We start from the raw sequence: 20,151 nt of genomic DNA on the forward strand, positions 1-20,151 counted from the left end.
GTCATGGAAACAAGCGCGTCACCTCCCGCCCGCCAGTGGCGGCGGCGGCGGGCGGGCAGTGCGCGGGGCTCCGCCTCCGCGGGCGCCGTGCCTACCGGGGCCCCGCCTCCGCCTCCCCCATTGAAGGCTCCGCACGTCGAGACCCCCCTTCGGCGGCCGAGCGAGGGACCCCATCACGTGGCCCGCGCTCCGCAGGCGGCCGGGGAGGCGGCGGGACCGGCGGCCGAGGCGCCGGGAGAGGAGGGGGCGGCGGGCGCGGGCAAGTGAGTGACCGCGGCGGGCGGGCGGAGGCGGGAGGCGGGCGGATCGCCGCGCTCCGCCCCGCCCCGCCCCGCCCTGCCCGGTGGCGCCCGGCTCCTGTAGCGGTTGCTCTGCGGCGCAGGGGCTCGGCGGCGCGCTCGGCGCTGCCCGGTGCGTGCGGGGGAAAGGAGGCGGGCGGGCCCCGGGAGCGGCGGCGGCCACGGTGGGAGCGCCCGCGAGGAGGGCGAATCGGTGATTCCTGCCGGTGAGGCGACGGGGGCGGGGTGGGCGGTCCGCACCCCCCTCCTTCCCTCCTTCCTTCTCCTCCCCCGGCTCTCCCCGCGCCGGTGCCCCCTCCCTCCCTCCTTCCCTCCCCAATTCGATCGCTGCTTCACCCCCCCGCCCCCTCTCCCGCCCTCCTCGCTCGGCCGCAGGGCGGGGGCGGCGCGGCGGGGCCGGCCGGTCGTGGGCAGGGCGGGGAGCGCGGGGACCTTGTGCGCTCGGCGAGCGAACGAGCGGGCGGCGTCAGGTTCACGGGCGCCTCGTCCCGGCCCCCGGCTGGCGGCCGTGTCGGCCCCACGGCACAGAGGTAAGCGCGGCACGGCTCGGCGCGGTTCTCCTCCCGGCTGGCCGACCGGGGCGGGCGGCAGCGCGGCGGCAGGTGCAGCGTCGCTCCCGCCGCGGGGCTTCGAGCCGCGGCCGAGCTGGCCCGGGGGGCCCGCGCCGCCGGAGGGGCTGGGTGCCGGCGCTCCCGGGCTTTCGCCGGTTCTCCCCGCAGGTAACCGGACCGTGCACCTGGCCGCCGCCGTGCAGCCGGGGCACGGCGTGACCTTGAGGGCAGCAGATGCGGGGCTGAGCCGCCGAGGGAGCGCACCGCCACACCGTCGGGGACCCCGCGGCCGGACACGGCCGGCACGCCACGGCCCTGCCAGCTCCCGGCAGGCGGGCGCGCACACGCCGTGGATTAAGGTGGTGCTCAGCCCACGCCGCCCGCCGGGTTAAGTAGCCGGGATTAGCCCTCTGCGGCAGCACGACACCGACATCCCGGGCACTTCGCCGCCCCGCGGGGGCTGGGAGCCCGGCACCCGCGCAGCCTCTCCTGCCGCCTCCCTGCCTCACTCGCTCGCCCGCCGCGCCCCCAGGGCGGTGTTTTTGGCCGCGACTGAGTCGTACGCAGCCTTCCGTCGGAGCGGACGGGCTGGTTTGATTTATCGATGCCTGGCCGGGCTGCTCATCGACCGGCGCGGACGAGGAAGGGATGCGGCAGCGCTTGGGGCGCCGGGAGAGCGAAGCCCTGGAGGGCGTTTCGCCGCGGGTGAGCCTGCCCCGTGCGGGGCCGCTCCGCGGTGGGGAGCGCCTCTACCAGCGGTGTCATCCTCGCCCCGGCGGTGCGCGTAACCTTTGGCTGTCGCACCACGTGAGTTTGGGAGCGGGCTGGAGCCTCCGCCGGGATGGCTGGCCGCTGCCGAGCGCCGGAGGCAGCGCTCGCCGTGGGCCGGAGTGGGGTGGGTGACCGCGCCGCCGTCTGCCCTGGCTTCCTGCCGAGCCCCTCGGTCAGTCGGTAAAGGCTGAGGTCGGAAGGACTTAAAATGTCGAGAGGAAGATCTCACGGAAAGGGGGCTGTGGTCCCCGGAGCGTTTCCCCGGAGCGGCCGTGCGAGTGGTGCTCACGAGGGGCAGGAAGGGGCTCAGCCGGAGCCCGGGGAGGCGTTTAAGGAGCGGAGAGCTGTAGTTGTCTGTCCCAGGGCTCGCAGCCTGAGGGACAGTGTATTAGTTCAGCTGTAATAGGCATTTATGTAGTGCTGTGCATGATCCATACTCCACAAAAATATTTTTTACGTTTGACTTTTTAAACTGTAGCGGCTGGTGACCACAGACGTGAACAGTAACAAAATTTCGGGGGCTTTTTGCTGTGTCATTTTAAGATCCACATTACAGAAATCCTTAAAACCTGTTATATATGACATTTGTGAATTGGTGGCTTCAGCTGATGAGGCTTTCTTCTCAAGGTCTGTTCAGAAAGAACCGGTGATAGTACCTTAATGCTGTGTCTGAAACCCTCATTCAGAGAATGTTAGCGCGTATCTCGCCTCACAGTGCTTGAGAGGTGACTGGCTAGGTGACTATTCGAATCATTCCCTTTTAAGAAGTCAAGTTCCTGGCCCACTGTACTTGTGAAATACCTTCCATCATTAGTGGCTGGCAATCTTGACTTCCTGGGGAGTGAAGTGAGTGTGCCTTTGGAAAACCACCGCCTGTAGAAAATCTGCTACATCTCTAAGACATTCCTGGGTCTTTATGAATTTGGGTTAAAATAATGCTCGGAAAGTGCTGGTTTAAGTGCTTGGAAAGGTGTTGGTTAGATAATTTGCCAATTCCTTGGTTCATGATGCTGTGTGTTCAGAAGGTGGTAGCTGTAGCTATAGCCAGGGCCATTTTTTTTTCAGCTGTTTGTTGGTGCTTTTCAAGGATTTCTTCCAAACATCACGAATGAATTCCAATAGAAGTAAACTTGTGTATCTTTAAACTATTGGCTCTTCTGGCAGGAATAGCTTCCAATGTACTAGGACTTAAATACTTATGGCATAATGAATGGAAACTCTCAGTGTCAGTGGAAAAAGTGGTCACTGAATTCAGTGAGGAAAAAAACCACACACACTTAAATGTGAAATTTTTGGTCTGGAAGAGCATCGTTGTGTGGTTCGGTTTATTGCTGCTCCTACTGATGATTATGGTAACCTACCCAGGCTGAGTTAGCTGCAGAAAATGTGAATCCTCTGTTGTGTACAAATACTTGCAGGTTTTCCCAATCCATGTTCCTATGTCAGTGCTAAATTGCAGCATTATTACTTCTATCCACTCAAAGAAAAATGCTTGGAAAACCATGTGTATTATTGAAATGATACAAGTCAAAACTAATTTTAAAGGGATTTTTGTATGTACTATTTGTAAGCACTCGTACTTTGGCTTCTGCATATTAAGCAAATGTTTTTGGTAATTTAAAGCAGAAAACAAGACTTCTGTCAGATTAGCATTGACTAAACTGTATCAGTTTCTTACACAAAGTTGCACTACATACAGATGATACAAGGAAAGGATCCCCATTCGTGTAACACATATTCAGCTAATAATCTGGGGGTAATCCTGCAAATTGAAAACGACTGTATCTAAGGGTAGTCTCGTTTAGAAAGTTCCTCTTCTCTTGTGGATGACAATTTAGAGAACTTCTGTCAGCTGTTAAAATTGCGAACCTCTCAACTGTGTTGTATAAAGCTTCAAAGGAAATTGAGAGGCTTGAAAGTGTCCTGTAGCAAAAGCACAAAGATCTAGTAATTACTACTATTATCTTCATTTTTAACTGTTTGAGTTTATTTGGAAAGAAGAATGTGATAATCATGAGATGATACTAAAGAAGGAAGAAACACAGGCTGCATTTGCTAAAGCCACCTCAAAAACAGATGCTTTGGAAGAATTAACTTCACCACATTTAAGATTTTAGAGCTGGGAACTTACTATTAACTGACAAGTTCATAATGAACCTGGAAAACAATCAATAACATGCCATAGCATGCAAGTCTCCCTTGACATGAGGGTGGACAGGATAACCTAAAGTATCTTCTAACTCGAATTTCTTCCATTAAGGTAGACTAAATATTAATGGCATTCTTTACCACTGAAATGTGACCTCAATAATGTCTTTCAGTGTTTGAACTCTTCATTTTTATATATGCTCTCTTCTGTTTTTAAAAGGAAAATAATACTAGTGCAAAAAGGGCTTTGTGTTTTATTTAAAGGTGAAGTCAGGTTTCAGTTAAAATCTAATGCATAATAATGAACAGCTATGATTAGTCCTGGGCATTTAAAAGTATATCTCTTTTGAGAAATAAGGAAGACTGCTTGAATCTATAAGAGATCTCTGTTATAGAAATGCATGCATACTTTATTACTAAAGGATCAATAAAATTGCAGTAATAGTCTTTAATTTGTATTCTCTAGTATTTTCTACTTGTCTTAAAATAAGTAATAATAATAATAAAAAGAAGACTGGTTGAAAGTTGCAGTTAAGAAGATAAGGATCTTTCTCTATAGAGTATTTTAATTAAAAACTAGATAAAATCTAGGAGTTGCAGAATTGTGTTCAAAAAGCTAGGATTGGCTCTGCCTACTGGCTTTCTAGAGTGTGTGCAACAGTCTCAACCAGGAGTTTTTTTGGCTTTTTTATTCAAACCTGTTAAATGTTCTCTGAAGATATTTTTATTTCTTTTTGCAAAGTTTAACAGATTGAAGAACAAGAGAGTCAGGAGAGATGAGGTGATCCTGTTACTGGTTTGTAAAAGAGAAGTGAACGTATGATACTTTATGTAGAGGATGGGTATTTCTCACAAGCATTAAGATTTACTAATTTAATTCAAAGTAGCTTGCCTTTATAAAGATTAAATTCCTTCACTTTGCAATATCTAATGTTTGTGTCCTCCTAGCTTAAGCTTCAGTTAGCTGAAAAGGCTATGTTCAATAATTGAACAGCAGAGTGGTAAAAAAGTAAGTAAGAATTTTTTGTTCATGAGGCCCTCCAAACATCTGTTAATGCATGTAAAAAATAAAAATGTGTTCAGCAGCTTCACACAAAAGTTGTAAGCAATGATAATAAACAGTACAGAAGGAGGATTTCCAGGAGGTGACATATACAGTGAAATCAACGGGCAAAATATTAGACTAACCCATCTTGGAACAGTTGCACCTACTCACACAAAATGTAATTTCTGCACAAACACATGGTATTGCCCAGTTTGTCTTTTATTTTTAAATTATCAGGCTTTCAAATGCAGTTAATTAAAATGAATTTCTAGTTTTCATGACAGATTTCGCTTGATATGAGCAGTGTCTTTGAAGGATCTGTCTGTTTAAGCTATTGATATTCCAGAAAATGTTATGAAAATTATTTCTGCTGCCACTTATAAATCTTACTCTAACTGACAGATGACAGCAGGAGGTGTTATTAGTTTAATTTTGGTGAATTGCAAAGTAGATATGAGGCTTTCTCCATTGGTTTTTTCAAAGGTCTTGTAGGAGAAGAAATTTAAGGAAAATGTAGGAGGCATTTAAAAAAGAAATCAGAAATAGATCTGAAAATAAACATAACTTTTTTTTTTTTTTTTTTTTTTGTCCAGTAAGAGATATGTGATTGCTATTACAAAGCAGACAAATAGCATCTGCCTTGCCTTTTAAGGGGAATGGACTGAGAAGGAAAATCTATTCCTCCTTACTGGTGTTTGCAATTGTACTGTGCAGTTAAAGAGTGCACAGGTGCATTTTGAGGATGACATTTGATAAACTTTGTGTTGGCCACTAAGTCTGGCTGGTTCTGCCACTTACAGCATGACCAGTCTCAGCACTAGGGGTAGCTCTGGCTTACTGTTGATGATTATTGTTGGCTTATTACTGTCTGATGCTGCTTTGTAGAAGAGAGGTAAGTTCTGGCCTTATACTCACAGTGGACTTCAGTGGTTCGCATGTCTCTCTTTTTTTTTAAATATTGTGTATGAGCTGGGTGCAGCCTTAATTCCCAGTGAGCCCAGGAAACACCATGTTCTTAAAACACACTTCTGGGAGCCTATCACCTGTAATCTGCTACCTTTACTTGTGCCCTTATATTCACAGAAAGATAAGGTAGCAGCAGGGAAAACAACGCTATTGCGTTCTCCCCACTTGGTGTACAGTGTCTGGTCAGAGGAGGCCCAGGATGTACCGTACTCTGCATAGCTGATAGCAACAAACCTCAACTCAAGGCAGGAAAGATGATTCAGCCCACTCTGGTTTAAGCAACTTCTGGGATGTGCATCCCAAAAGTTATAGTGGTATGTTCTTTTTCTGCTTATGTCTTCAATAGATTTTATTATTAATTTTAAGATTTTGAATCAAAGATAAACTTAGTCACCTTTACATTACATACACCAGTGAAAGAAAAATCAAGTGTTCTTATCTCGAATGTTACAGATGTGCCCTTATGTAGAAACCACATACGTTTTTTTGTGCTTGTTACTTGACCAGTGACTGGTGGCTTGACTGGATAGCTCTTTCAGGATTGCCCCTGTGTCTCTGCAGATACATGGATGTGTTGCTTATGGTGTGTATTTTGGCTTTTGTCTACATTTTAAATAAAACAATTGGTGACTCCATGTGGGGATAGGAGGAAGAGTCACTAGCTGTGTTTGATGGAGTTTTTCCACTGTAGAAAGAAATAACCATTGTGTTATGGTCTTTATTGAAATAAGGAGCTTAGGCCGCTAGCAATAAAGAAGTCTTGTAGCTACAGCACATGTTTTAAAAGAATATTTGTAGTGTGTCCTAAAAAGTTTAAGGTGGTCACTGTGACTCTCAAAAGCTGGAAAAACGTTTGGTTTTGTATGGTAGGTGTTTCAAGAGATAAGAGTTTCTTAAGTCCTCATCAAAGATTTGTTAGTCACTTCTGTTAATATGTCTGATGCTTTTTTAATATTCCAAAGTTTTGTCAGACTTTTATGATGGCCTTCTGAAGCTGCTGGTTGATCAGTGTAATCCAAGAGACTGAGGACAGAGAGACCATCACTTGTAATCGCTCATTTGGCTTGTCGCTGTGAGTGCAAAGTGTCACAGGCTGGCTGAGGTGGCCTCGTGGCTACTTTCATTTCCATCTTAGGCTAACTGCAATAATTCCTCCCTCCTTTGTGCCGTCTCTGCCACTTTGAGTCTACTCAGTGCACCACTAGATGGTTTGTTACACAATCTTTGTGCACAAACCGATCTCTCCAAGGTTAGAAGTGAGGCTCACATACGGAAAGCAACATGAATCTTTGGATTGGTGGTTGGGAATGTTCCTCCTCGTGCAGCAGTCATATGAAACCATTCCCTGGAGAGTGTTAGCCTTTTCTCATGGGAGAACTTGAAGTTACTGTTTTGACAGTAGATGGGAGAGTGGTTTGAATGCCAGTTTTCAAGTAATAGTGTTCCATAAAAGTATATTTGGGTTAAAACACAAGAACTGTATGCCTAGGTGGTTTCTGATACTACAGTGGAGGAAAATAATTGTGCTTGTGGTGTTGAGCATCCAGACTTGATTTCTGATGTTTTTACATAAAGACTGAGTGGATAGTAACAATAAATGGGTAGAAAAGGTGGCAGGTATGGTTAGCCCTTAAACTGTTTTAGAAAGAATGGTATTTTTGAATCTCTTTTGGTTATTTAGATCTAGTAGATAGTATATCAGGATCTTCATATGTGTATTAAACAGGAGTTTTTTCACTTTCATCCAGGTGCTACTGCTATCTGTGTTGATATTGCACTTCAAATTGCTCTACATTGCTTGGATCTGACAGTTTTTCTTGACTTGGGAATGAAGCTGGTGCAGAGCTTCATGAAGCCTATGGAACATAGTGCAAATAATACTTAAATTAGAGCAGTGTCAACCAGCCTCACTCAGCTGAGGTTGTATGAAACATGAAATGATTTAAACTGGCTGTCAGGGTCTGTGCCAGATGGCTTTCAAATATGCATAGTTGAGACTGACAGCTGGAGAGAGTAGGGAAAGTGCTTTACCACTGCTAGCACAACTGCCTTACTTCTGCTTTATTAATAACGCAAATCATTTCAGCTTGTGTTGACCTTCTTCTGCTCTCAAATCCATGTAGTTAATGTTGTCAGTGATTTTTCTTATTCTACAATGAGCTTGCTTTGCATAGTGAAACCTCTTGACATCTTTACAGAGTCTGCTTTCAGATGCATGGTGATAATAGGTAGATCTTGTGGTGACTGCAGATCTAAGGATTTGTTTCTAAACTAGAGCTGTATTTCTAAAGTGATTTGAAAGAGATTTGGGAATAAAGGACTAAATTCTCTGGGATTTGAGAGAAGCGTGGTCTCTTTCTGGATTTGTGTGTATGTGTGTTTTTTACTGTTAGTGGAGGCGCTTACAGTGGAGTTATCCTTCACATAGAGTCACTCACTCCGCAGTGCATACCAGGTTATAGGAGCCTTTCAAAAGCACTTTAGTACAAACACGCACATCCAAAATTAGATACCAGCATATAAAGCAGTGGCACATGCTAAGTCTTGCTTTTGAGTGAGTAATTTGTGTGTGGCTTTCCTTTATTCTTGTTCGTCCTGCTGTTGCTGGGCACTGGACAGCAGCTCCTCAAACCGTATTAGCAAAATGGTTTAGAAAAAGTTGTCTTGTGTGAAGTCTGACACCCAAAACTGTGTTGTGCTACCTTCTAACACAGGAAAGTGGTTTACCAGATAGAAAAATACAAGGGATGTATGCTTGAGGGGAGTACTTCATATTTTCTGGGAAGATAGTTGTAACATTCTTGATAGATGAACATCTCATTCCAAAACTTCAATACTGAATTTGCACAGGATCAAAGCTTTGTTTGCCTTCTATTGATAGTCAAATCTAAGGCTACAGAAATTAATATGGAGAATTAAGTTGTATATGTAACCTTGGGCAAAATGCTTTGAACTGGACAAAGTTAATATATGTTACTTTGAGGCAGCAATTGTAAAACAGGCCAAATTTGGGCTCCTGATGGGGAGCTGCCAAGGGCCCTCCTGAGCATTACTGAGTTAACAGAGTAAAACACTGATGGGCTTTCCTCTTCACTGGCACAGTTGGCAGTACCTGAAAATGGTGACGTGGTTGTAGGGCTACTGCATTGCCTAGATTCCTGGAGTGAGGGCAAACAGGAGAGCTGAGGCTGGCTGGCACCTGTACCCTACCATGGAGAGGAGGATGCCTGTAGGAAAGGTCATGGCCACCCTGCAGGACAGGGAGCCTGAGTCAGCTGCAGGGCTTTCCTGTGCTGACAAGGACTGGGCCATGCTGGGCAGCATGAGCAAGAGTGTGACCAATGGGTTTTGCCTTTAGTCGTGCTTGTGAGGCCACATCCAAAAATGGTGCCTTGCTTTGCACCTCTCCTGACAGTCGATGAGGGGCTGTCCTGTGTGTGGGGAGGAGTACAGGGAGGTGGCTTTGCTTGACCTGGAAAGGAAAAGGCTAAAGAGGGACCCTTTATGGTCTATAGCCATAGTGGCCCCATATAGTGATGGTCTATAGTGAGGCCTTGCAGGGAAGGTGCAGCTAGGCTCACCTGTTTCCCAGGATGAGAATGGGGGTGTGGAAAAGAGCTTCCATGATTGACTTGAGCTGGTGAGGCCTGTGCTAGCTGGAAGGGGCAGTCCCTGTCACTGTGTGACCTTCAGGAGGAACCACTGGTGTTGCTGCTGTCTTCCTTGTCACCGATTTTCACCCGGGGCTGTCCCCTGACCTTGAGTCAGGTGAGCAGCGGTGCTGGCGTGGGGCTGTACCTTCTGGCAGTAGCACAGGCTTGGGTGTTCCTTAACGAACTGTGAAGCCACATCCTTCCTCTTGCTCTGACATGGTAGTGCAGCTGCTTGATATGCGAGTTCAGCCCAGCCGACTGTGCTTAACTTTGGCAGAGCAATCCTGGCCACTTACATAAGCGTCTTAAAAAACTGAAACCAGTCACTCTGGGCTGCTTCTGTTGCTGAAGTGACACAAGTGCATCTAAGATGCCATTCGTGTGACTATTTTATTTTAGCTCATGTCCTAGGTGCCTAAATTTAATATTTTGATATATATGTTTTAGTTTTCCCATTGCCTATTTACAAAAAGCACCTGAAGTGCTTAGAGGTAGGTGTTCCCATTTGGTCAGGTGAATCTTGCATATGATGGAAGGAATGTAAAGTTTTAACCCATGAAATGGGCATGGGCTTCAGAACTTGAGATAAATGCTTCAGGTGGTGAAAACAGGTGATGGGGAAGAGAACAATTTCAACACTGACTTTTAAAAAAAGCTCTTGCATCTGCTGCATGCTGTTTATTACTGATTATTGAAGTACTAAATCTTGGGGAGGGATTAACATTAGAATCAGTAGTTGTTCAGCTGTGTACTAAAGGGAAGGATTTCAGGTTAAAAACAGAGATAACAACAAGCCTCTGTAGATTCTTAAAGGCAGCTGTAGTAATTCTGAAGTATAAAATTCTGTGGAATTTGCTGTAGAAACTTCACCAAGAGGAAGGATGCTCATGTGTCAAGGGGCTTTTCAGCCCTTCCCACCACACTTTGCTTACTTTATATAAATGGATTTTGTGTCTTAGCTTGCTGATTAGAAGCCTAAAGTCAGCCTGTCAAATGTAGAGTGTGCTATAAACATGGTTAGTTGAGAGCTTAGCAATGCTCCAGTTGCCAGATGAATTAGAATTTGTGGTCTATTTCCTGCGATTATGGTTTCATATTTGCTTCACTCAAGCAGGTTCAGTGTAGTTCTGTGCCATGTTTTGAGCTGGCACTGGATTAGCAGTGTGGTGAATCTGGTTAGATAACCATTCTGCCTGAAAAAAAAAAAAAAAGCATTTTTACTATCTGTATAAGCTTTTTGTGTACCTGCAGGAACTTCACTGTTGTCACAAGAGGCACAGCACACAAATGGAGAATGCTGCAGGAGCTCTGAGTTTCAACAGCAAAACTGAGGTGGCTTTGTTGCATGACAGGGGTAAAACTTTTTAGTCAGCTATAAGATATCATGTAAGTTCTGTAAGATGGGAACCAGTTCAGCCCACTCTGACTTACTAATTTTGTGAATCTGCCACGTGAAAAAAAAGCTGAGAAGTGAACACTTTCATGTAGATGGGGAGAAGAAACAGCCATCTAATTTGCTGAAGGGTGGTTCTTCTATTTTTAAAAGCTGAAACAAGTGAAGGCTAAATTATGTAGCTACAGGCACATTCTTCTTTGGTAGGTAGTAATCAAAATCTAATGATTCAAGCTGTCAAAGCTTTTTAAAGTTCATATGTAGTTTAAGATGATGGAAATTTATCTTTTCTTTGGGAGGAGAAGTGTTTTGCTGTTCTTCTAGAGGAAACTTTGAGACAAAGGCATTTATTGCACTTGTATGAGTTTCTCATATATGGGCTTCTAAATAGTGAAACTTAGAAATAGCCACCCAAAAAATTATGTGATAAATGCTTAAGATTGGAAAGAATTTTATGTGAGCTAAGCCTCACACCAAGAAGTTAAGAAATGTGGACTTTATTTAAGAAAAAAATAGGAATCCAGTCAATTTTGTAGACTGAAAAACGTGGGTGTCTGTTTGTGGAGTTTTTGCCAGGAAGGTAGGTTGTCTCATGTTGGCCTAGAGTTTTGGGTTCACCTCCATGAGATGGCAACAAGCTATCAATCTGTCTGCTCAAAGCCTATTTCTCTTTCCAAAACTGTTTCCACAGCCGCCACTGTGTCAACACCGTTCAGTCATAATTGTCAACTCCAAAGCAGGCTGATCAATGGAAATGCTAAATAAAGCAGCAGAGCTCTTGCCTCAGAGGCTGTGTAAAACTGGATTTGCCAGGAGGTGTGTGCCTCTGAATAATAGCAGAAAGGTTTACTCTGTGTTTCCTTCTAGTCCAATCCTCCTATGTGACTTCCTGGCTCCTTTGCTTGAGGTTGTCTTGAGCTCTGAGTTTTTCAGCTTGTCTTACAGGTGAAGTTGTTTTCTAAGAAATGAACAAGCAAAAGGGTTTAGTTTTTCAGAAACTGAGAAACGGCAGAATCCATAGGAATAAAAACTTGGATTGCAGCTATATGATGGTTTTGGTTGTTGAGGTTTTTTGGTTGTTTTCTTCCTTTTTTTTTATGCATATGAAGCATCAGACCTTATAATACTTGTTAGTACTGTTAGAGTTGCTCCTGCCATTCTGTAGGTATGAGGCTTTTAAGATGTGACAGCTGGTTGAAGATCAGAAACAAAACACCAACTCTGCTGCCCATTGACATACATGTCTATGAAAGACCAAGGAAGTTCTTGGCATGCTTTAAACTAAGTGCATTACATTTGCAGGCACAGCTCTTTTAGTGCTTTCTTACAAGGTATCTTTTTCACAGCTGATAAGTAAAATGATGTCTGTACTCCCTCTGCTGGCTCTGCAAAAGTAGCTTTCATGAGCTTAAATAGCTGAGTAGCACCTCTTACAAATATGCCTGTGTGTAATTCTGAGTTAAGAACAGTTTAATGAATAGAAGAGGGATTTTCCTGAAAAATGGGTCAACAAATAGTTACTGAAAGCTAATCAGGTGTCTCAGATGCTATCTCCCACTATAATGGTAAACACTGGTGTTGTATATACCTTTGTAATTGTAGTCTGATCTGTTTTTGTGTATCAACAATTGGATGGGGCTATCCATTAAAATACTCATACATCTAGTTATACATCTAAGCTCCACTTTTATAGGTATTGTGTTCTGTATGTACATGAGGAGCTATGATTAGAAGCCTCACATGGGGGAAGAAAACTACTTCCATAGAGTGCCAAATACCTTTATTTGCTTATTCTGAGACTACTTGTTTCTTTCTATGTGAAGAGATTCAGTATAAAAATTCTCAGCCAGAATGGAAGAAGTTTGGGCTTGAACAAAGTCTTGGTATATGTAGATATTATGAACATAATCAAAACAATTGCACTTGGAAATCAATAGACATCTTTACATGCCAGTGTAGTTCATTCTGTTGTCTTGTTTTCTGATATTATTATTCCATTATATTACTGCACTGGTTGTTTTTAGTTTGTGGAATTCAGTGACCATTTAACAGTTTCAGAGAACCAAAAGGGTAACCCACCCTAATATACTGGTCAGTAACCAGATAAGTGCAATAATAAACCAAACGGCCTTTTTACCATTTGCTAGTTCAAAACATCTCTGAACAAGAACCTTTGAGCCTTGTGACATGGAGTCTAGCTCCTGGTTGTGAAGTCTGAGGAGAGGTTCTGGATTTTTGACCCTGCAAGGTGCATTTCCTGGAGAACAGTCTTTTGTCCTGACACTTCCCTTGTATAATTCATAACTGTCAAATATTCCAGAACAGTAAAACTACTGTGCAAACTCAATTAAAAATTGAATGCAACCACTGTAGTTCCTTCTATTGAATTTCTTCTTTGGGTGTACCTGTGGCTGTGTGCAGATGCCTTCAAGCTTTGCTCTATTTAGAAGGGACTGTTTGGCTGCAAAAAACCAGAGAGTTGCCCAGGCCTTCACACAGAGGTTAGAGCAAATCATCTCACAGTAAGTGCTTTCCCCCTATCAAATATGCTCTTCTTCCCCTGCTATTATGGATTAAGTTCTTGAAGTTTATCCCTGTGACTTGGCTTATGATCCAAATTCAGCGTTTTACTGCTATGCTCAATATTTTTTTTTAATGTCCACAGTTCTATTTTCATAATCATGTAAGCTGACAAGTAACTCAAAACTTGTGGACCTCCGTAATATAGGCCACTAAATTCAGCTTAGCAATGTCTGCCTTCAACCCTAGTCTTGTCAAACAAGAACAATGGAGAATTGTCCATGCACAGGAAAATGCATCAACTTATAAGTTTCAGTAATCTCCACATTAAGGAGTTGCAGAATCCTGATCTTAAAATATCTTAAAATAATAAAATAGCTTGGTTTAGGCTTCCTGTGGGAAATTTTGATGTAATTGCTTAAATACTTGAAAATATTTGCTCTGTGAAAAATCCTTTGTGACAGCTGATGACTTATTTTAATAATAATTGCTCAACAACAAGGTAATGTTTTAGTAACTACCTAATTTTTCAGTTTTAAAGAAGAAAGATGTCTTGAAAGCTGTTTAGCTTAATTATGTGCCTGAAGCATCACACGTCAAACTAGATTGTGACTTTGACAGACAGCTGTGTAACTGCCTAAATTTGTTTGTTCTCTTACAATTTGATTCTGACTGTATATTCTTTGATCACACTGCTGACTTCTTTTATTAGACAACTGCTCTCAACTGTTCAAATACCAGCAAAATTAGTTATTCCTCCATCACCCCAACCCCCACTCCCCCCCCCCAAAAAAATAAAACAAACAAACAAATCAAACAACCCCAAACAAACCAACCTCTTCCTAATTTCATGGTGTATTGGTTAGAGCAGAAGAATTCAAAGGCGATGGATACATGTGCAAAAATCTAGCTCCTATAGAAGGGGTGTGACACACCAAGTAGCAACTTGCTATTAGTAATCTAGAGCAAACTAGTAGCTGCTGGTAACAAGTCTGTGTGCAACATGCAAAACTAATAATGCATGGAGGGTTTTTTTCTGAAGGTGAACTGGGAACATTGTATATAAGCTGTGCTGCTATGTCTAAAGAAACATGAAGGAGATTTAGGAGTCCATTGGTATAAATCTTTGTCTCTCAAAACATCGCTTTCCTTGAGAAAAGGAGGAAATGGAAAACAAATGTTGTAAAATAATGGAAGTAAAATCAAACAACAAAGAAGTTAATAGGTTAGAGACCATGGTAGAACTTGGCTGTCAATCTGCTTGTCATGGTGTACAGATTTTGAATTTGTGTGCAACTTAAATGGGCCCAAATCAAAACAACTTTAAAATTAGATGTATGATTGGTTTTCACTGTGTAGGACTTTTCATTAAGTTTTATTTCATCTTCCTTACTAGTGTTTTCCTTACCTCAGGTCTGAAAGTGTGAATAAGAAGTCTGCTACTTGTTACTAGCAGATTTCATATTTGCACCACTTTTTTCTAAGTCTTGTCTACATCAAGTAGGGGTTTTTTGAAAGGCTACTAAAATAATGCCTAATTATAGAGGTTTTCAGATGACTTTCTATATTTCCTTTGACAAATTAATTAAAATAAATCATCCGTAATGAGACAAAAAGGAGGTTTTTGGAGAATAGTCCTAGCAGAGCTGCTTCCTAGTATGCTTTCTCTTCTCCAAATGTTATGTGTCCTTCAAGCTTAAGGGTCTATTGAAAATGCTGAGGAACAAGCTGATGGCATCCTTTGAGGAAAACAGAGGTACAGGAGTTTGCTTAGGAAAGTGGAGCAATAGGAACAAAGAAGGAATCCTCCAAAATTACCTTCAGAATGACTGAGTCCCTAACTGAGGGAGTTTGGGTAACTCGTGTTATATTTTGTTTCATGGTACTGCGTCATTTTTTGTTTGTTTCATGATACTTGATCTTTTCAGTCACTTCACTCCACTGGGGAAACAGGCATTTCACTATTACTAGCCTCAGGCTAGAGGAAGCTCTTATCCTCCTTACTCTGCTTTACCTCCATGCTGCACAAGAGAAATCTGTGAGTTGCAGGGTTTAGATTAAAAATATGGCTTAAAAGCCATTTTAATAAGGCTTAAAGCCTTATTAAAAATAAGGCTTCTGACTTAAAAAGAGTTGGTCTGTGAGCCCCTACTCAGCTGTATAGTGAAAGAATCCCATGCTGAGATGAGGTGTGATACAGTCAGACGTGTAATGGCGCTGGTCCTTTGAAGAAATCTGTTGGAAGCCATGAGCCAAACATACTAATCTTGGTTATTTAAGGAGTTAGTGCCATCAGCAGTGATAGCGTGCACAAATTCAGCAAGATGCTTGAAGTTTGTCACTTGAGTGGAGAAGCTGATATGGCCTTTCCCAATCCCCTTTCTTCAGAGATACTTTTGGTATCACTAGAAACAGAATGATCACTAAAGTTGCACACTGTTACAATGTGCCATTGTAAAACAAACATTTGTGGGAAGTAGCTTTGTGTAGAAGGAAAATATGTCTGACTTTGCTGAGTTAGAATGATGACCTGTAGTGTTCATGGGTGGGTAGGCTCTGGGCCCTCAGGGTCAGCTTCAGCTGAACTTATGAGCATTTGGCTGCCCCAAATACATTAGGCTCTCAATCCAGATACCATCTTTTGGAAGGACAAATATTAAGCAATTGCTACTGAGGATTCAGAGCTGCTTTAGCAGAAGACTGACCCCTCGCCATGTATGCCAAAGGTAGTTATGCTCCAGGCATCCGAGTGCCTGCTGCTTTACCACTTCAGTTCTGCTAGCCTTGTGCTTTCAAAGGGCAGGGGAGTGAAGGGAATCTAAGAGCTCATCCTCAGCACTGAGCAGGCTCAGCTGGTTGCCATGTAGTTCTTCAAGGCATGGCTTCTCCCTACCTGAGGCACTTGTGCCAGAGCTAAATTAGACACCTAGCTCCCTCATAATTTAAATGACTGCTAATTAGACTGGAAGCAGAGCTGTCTGCAAAATGCATTAGGATCCACTGATGCTAGTGAAGATTTTAGGCCTTTGGTTTATGGGAAACTGGAGAAGGGATTTCCTTTACTCTGTGGCATAGGAGTTATAAATGTTATCATGGATCATGGTTTTATTTGCGTTTTTCCTGAGTTGCTTTCTTTTTTCTAATGAGTTGATCAAACACTGATGACACTGTAATCTCAGAAGCCTAAAGAGTTATGCACTATAAAGTTCTTCGCAACTGAATACTTCAGAAATGAAGCTGTGATTATCAATTGCACATAGCCAGTTTGTATAGCAATTTGTTATAGCCTACCAAAACTGAGAAATTTAATAAATTTACTAAATTTGCTTGAGCCATTATCTGACAGTCAGGTGCATTTGCTGTTCAGTCCAAACAAACAGTGTCTGCTCTTCACTGCAAAGTGATGTATCATGCTATTTTTTTAGTGGCACATCACTTGACTTGTGTCCTGGGTTTGCTCAACCCACTACAACTTGAAATAACAGAGGGAAGAGGAACCTTTCCTTGAAGGGAGATTTAATGTTATCTTAAAAGTTGCAGCCATATGTAGTTCCATGATAAAGATGCTTCTAGCATTAGCTGAATGTGTCTTTTCCCTTAAGCTGGCATATCCACATTGCTTGTATGACTTCTACAAGTAAATGAGCCCCTCCTGGTAGGAAAACTTGTTCAGACAATAGAAATTCTGCTGTTAATTGTTTTTTCACTGAGGTGAGGGAAATCCTTTTTGGGTGACAACTTTCTGCATCACAGGGCTACAAGTAGCCCGCTTGCAGGTGCAGAGCCATGAAATGCATGGCTACCATCACAGCTAGTTGGAGAGTGGAGGCTTGGGAACATGGCACAGTGCTTTCTTGCTCCTTGGATCCTGGAAGGGGGCAGATTTCATGGCTAGGAAAAAAAAAATGTTTTTAAAGATCATAGAAGTACATGGAGAAAGCAAGGGCAGTGGAAAGAAGAAAAAAGCATTAGTAAAGGAAAAGGTGCCAGAACTGTTTGGAGTGCTGTATATCCCATGAGAGGTGGACTTAGAGCAGGATCCAAACTGAAATACCTTCTCTCAGTGGCTGAGGTGCTGTAAAGAGGAGTAGAAAAGCACACAAGCAATGTGTGTGTTCTGGGCCCAGGGTTGCCTCTGTGGCTGTTCCAACAGCAGGCCTCCCATACTCTGTTACTTCATTAATGCAGTTGGCAGAGTCAATGGCTTTTCCCAATGCAAAAGGATAAGGGTGACAGGTGTAAGTTGCAGTGTTGTTAGTGTCAAATAATGGGAGCTGCTTCAGGACCTTTGTGAGTGGGAGTGTTACATCATGCCACTGTAGCACAGCCACAACCTTTGGTCCCCTGAAGATGTGACAGACTGGCTGCTTTGTTAGAGTTACAAAGTGCTGTGATGGGAATCTCAGCTTTGTGCTTTCTGTCTGCTAACCCTGCTCATACATTCCCTGTCTATGTTAAAGAAACAAGCTCCTGAGAGAAGTATTTATTATCTTATATTGGATGGTGGACATGGGATTGTCATGTGTGTACTTATCACAGAGCAGTTCATTTACCATCATTCTCCAGACAGGTGCCAATAGCTGTATTGCAGTAGTGCCTCAATGTGCGTAAAACAATCCCAGACCAGCTACCAACCCTGCATAAATGAGAAAGTTTGGAGTAGCCAGAAGTGTGTGACAGTGAAGGAGCATGACAACCTAGCCTTTAAGTGAGTGCCCAGCTTCAGAGAGATGGAGAAGTATTATCATGAGGAAAGACTAGTTTTGAAACGGGAGATGTCCCTGAAGGACAAAGCAATATATAGCATTACTAAATTGTAAAATATGTCAGAAAATACTCTGAGATGAAACCTATTGAACATGCTTGTTACACTGTACCAGAAAGTGGAGGCCCAGTAGAATGGATTAGTGAGCCAAGCTCTCAAAACTTATCAAAAAGAGCTAAAGGTATGACCAATCTAATCATAACAAAGAATTTTGCAAGAGGTTTCCTTCTTGTTTTTTTGCAAGGCCATACACTGGATTCTCAAATTCAGATACTGAGGTAAAAAAAAACCTTACCAAGCAAAAAAAACCCCACACAAACAAAAAGGACCTCTTGCCATAACCATCAGGAGAAGCAAAGCTGTAAAGTATTTCTCAAAGTGCTGCTCAAGTATGGACTAGTTATGATACTTTAATTAAAAAACCCTCTGTCTCCTTAGGAAGACAAGATGACAAACATAATTGCAATTTTTGGATTTTTTTTTTCTCAGAATTACTCTTTTAGCCAGCTTATTTGGTTTATTTCTGGCAGGCAGGAATTAACGACAGGGGAAACTAGCATAGCTTTCAAAATATAGAGTTTGAAGAAGTAAGGGACTTTGAGGGTTTAAGGATAAGAGTATACTGTGGTCTGGTATTTCCAGAAGGCTTGTGAAAAATCTGAAGATGAAGGTTCTCAGACTGGCTTGTTACAGGCCAAGAGGGAAGCTTTGGCTGTAAGAGGACAAAACATATCCAATTTAATGTCATAACTCATTGAGATGGGTGACCAGACCTGAGGCTTTTGTTTTATTTTTCTTACATTTCAGACTCTTGCTTGGTTGAGATGATGATTTTGAGGATCATAAATGCATCCTTTACCACATTAATATCATGATTTGTATATTACCCGTTTACGGTTCAATGAGCATATAGACTATTTTGTGGTACTGTTTATACATAGCAGTAAGCTGGTTCAAAGCAGCAAGAAAAGCCTTAAAACTTTACCTAAGTTAATTTTACTGCTCTAATAGAAAAGGATTGGTTATATACAGAGTGACTTTTTGGAAGTAATTAGGCTTAATATCATAGGCATAAATATTTCCTAGTAGCTTTAAGACTAATTTTAAATTTCTTTTGAAGTTTTCTGAATACAAGAAAAATAAAGTAAGAATGGACTTTTGCCTTTTGCCTGAAGGCTCATAAATCTAAAGGTCTTTTTGCATCTCTTTGATGTAGTGAAGTATGATCACAGTCAAAAGCCTACTGCTCTGCATAAATAGATACTAGCATAAAAGAATACTTTCTGGAAGAATAAAAAATGGGGAGTGTTCAAATCAGGATGAAATGGTAAATATAAGTTCTATGAAAAAAAGTTAAAAAGATTTCTCAAGACCAGTAGGAGTAACTGATGAAGTCAGCTGCTGGTTTGCTGATATTGTCAGAACTGACCAGCTGGAGCATTGCTCTGAGCTTTAAATGCACCAAGTAACTGAAATCCAGGGATCCAACTCCATCTCTGCTGCATGAAATTTGGTACCATCTCCCTTTACCCTTACTTGAAACTTGGTTGTATATAGTGATGTCATATGCCTCATTTAACACACACCTGTCAGGGTTTGTGACCAGAACACATTTTGCACTTTGGGAATGCCAGTAAACTCTGTTGTAGTCCTATGATGCATAATTTTAGTGAGTTGGTTGCCGTGCTACCACTCTGTCTTTTTTTGTAAAAGTTCAGCTTTGTCTTGTCATTTTTGTCTATATGGCTTTGACAAATGTTGATGAGAAAAGTGTGGTAAGCTCTTCATGAACCTAGTAATGTGGGTATTTGTTAATGGATGACTTTATTACATTTTTTAAACACTTTTAGGTTTATACATTTAGCTACTAATATGACTGATCTGTTAAAAGAACTTTGTTTACACCATAATTATCCTAAACTGTGCAGGATTAAGAGACTTGAAATCTTATTTAGGACTCAGTGTATCTAAAGGAAAGGAAAATATTGGTAGGCTTTGGGCAAACTTTGTTTTCTTGCATTTTGAACACCAGCAGGTTTG

General features: G+C 42.7%; 1 protein-coding gene across 3 annotated transcripts in view; it reads left to right on the top strand.

Moving 5' to 3' along the window:
* The first annotated feature begins 310 nt into the window (after positions 1–310).
* ATP2B1 (ATPase plasma membrane Ca2+ transporting 1) overlaps positions 311–20,151 on the top strand; it is a 59,620-nt gene continuing 39,779 nt past the window's right edge. The window contains exon 1 of one of the 3 annotated variants that reach the window (XM_063396358.1): positions 311–505. The gene's annotated coding sequence lies outside the window, so the exon portion shown is untranslated. Of the gene's footprint in view, positions 506–672; positions 830–20,151 lie in introns of those variants that run through there. The other 2 variants (XM_063396356.1, XM_063396357.1) reach the window with 2 other exon arrangements.

The sequence above is a fragment of the Prinia subflava genome, chromosome 4, assembly GCF_021018805.1.
Source record: "Prinia subflava isolate CZ2003 ecotype Zambia chromosome 4, Cam_Psub_1.2, whole genome shotgun sequence".
In the NCBI taxonomy this organism is placed as follows: domain Eukaryota; kingdom Metazoa; phylum Chordata; class Aves; order Passeriformes; family Cisticolidae; genus Prinia; species Prinia subflava.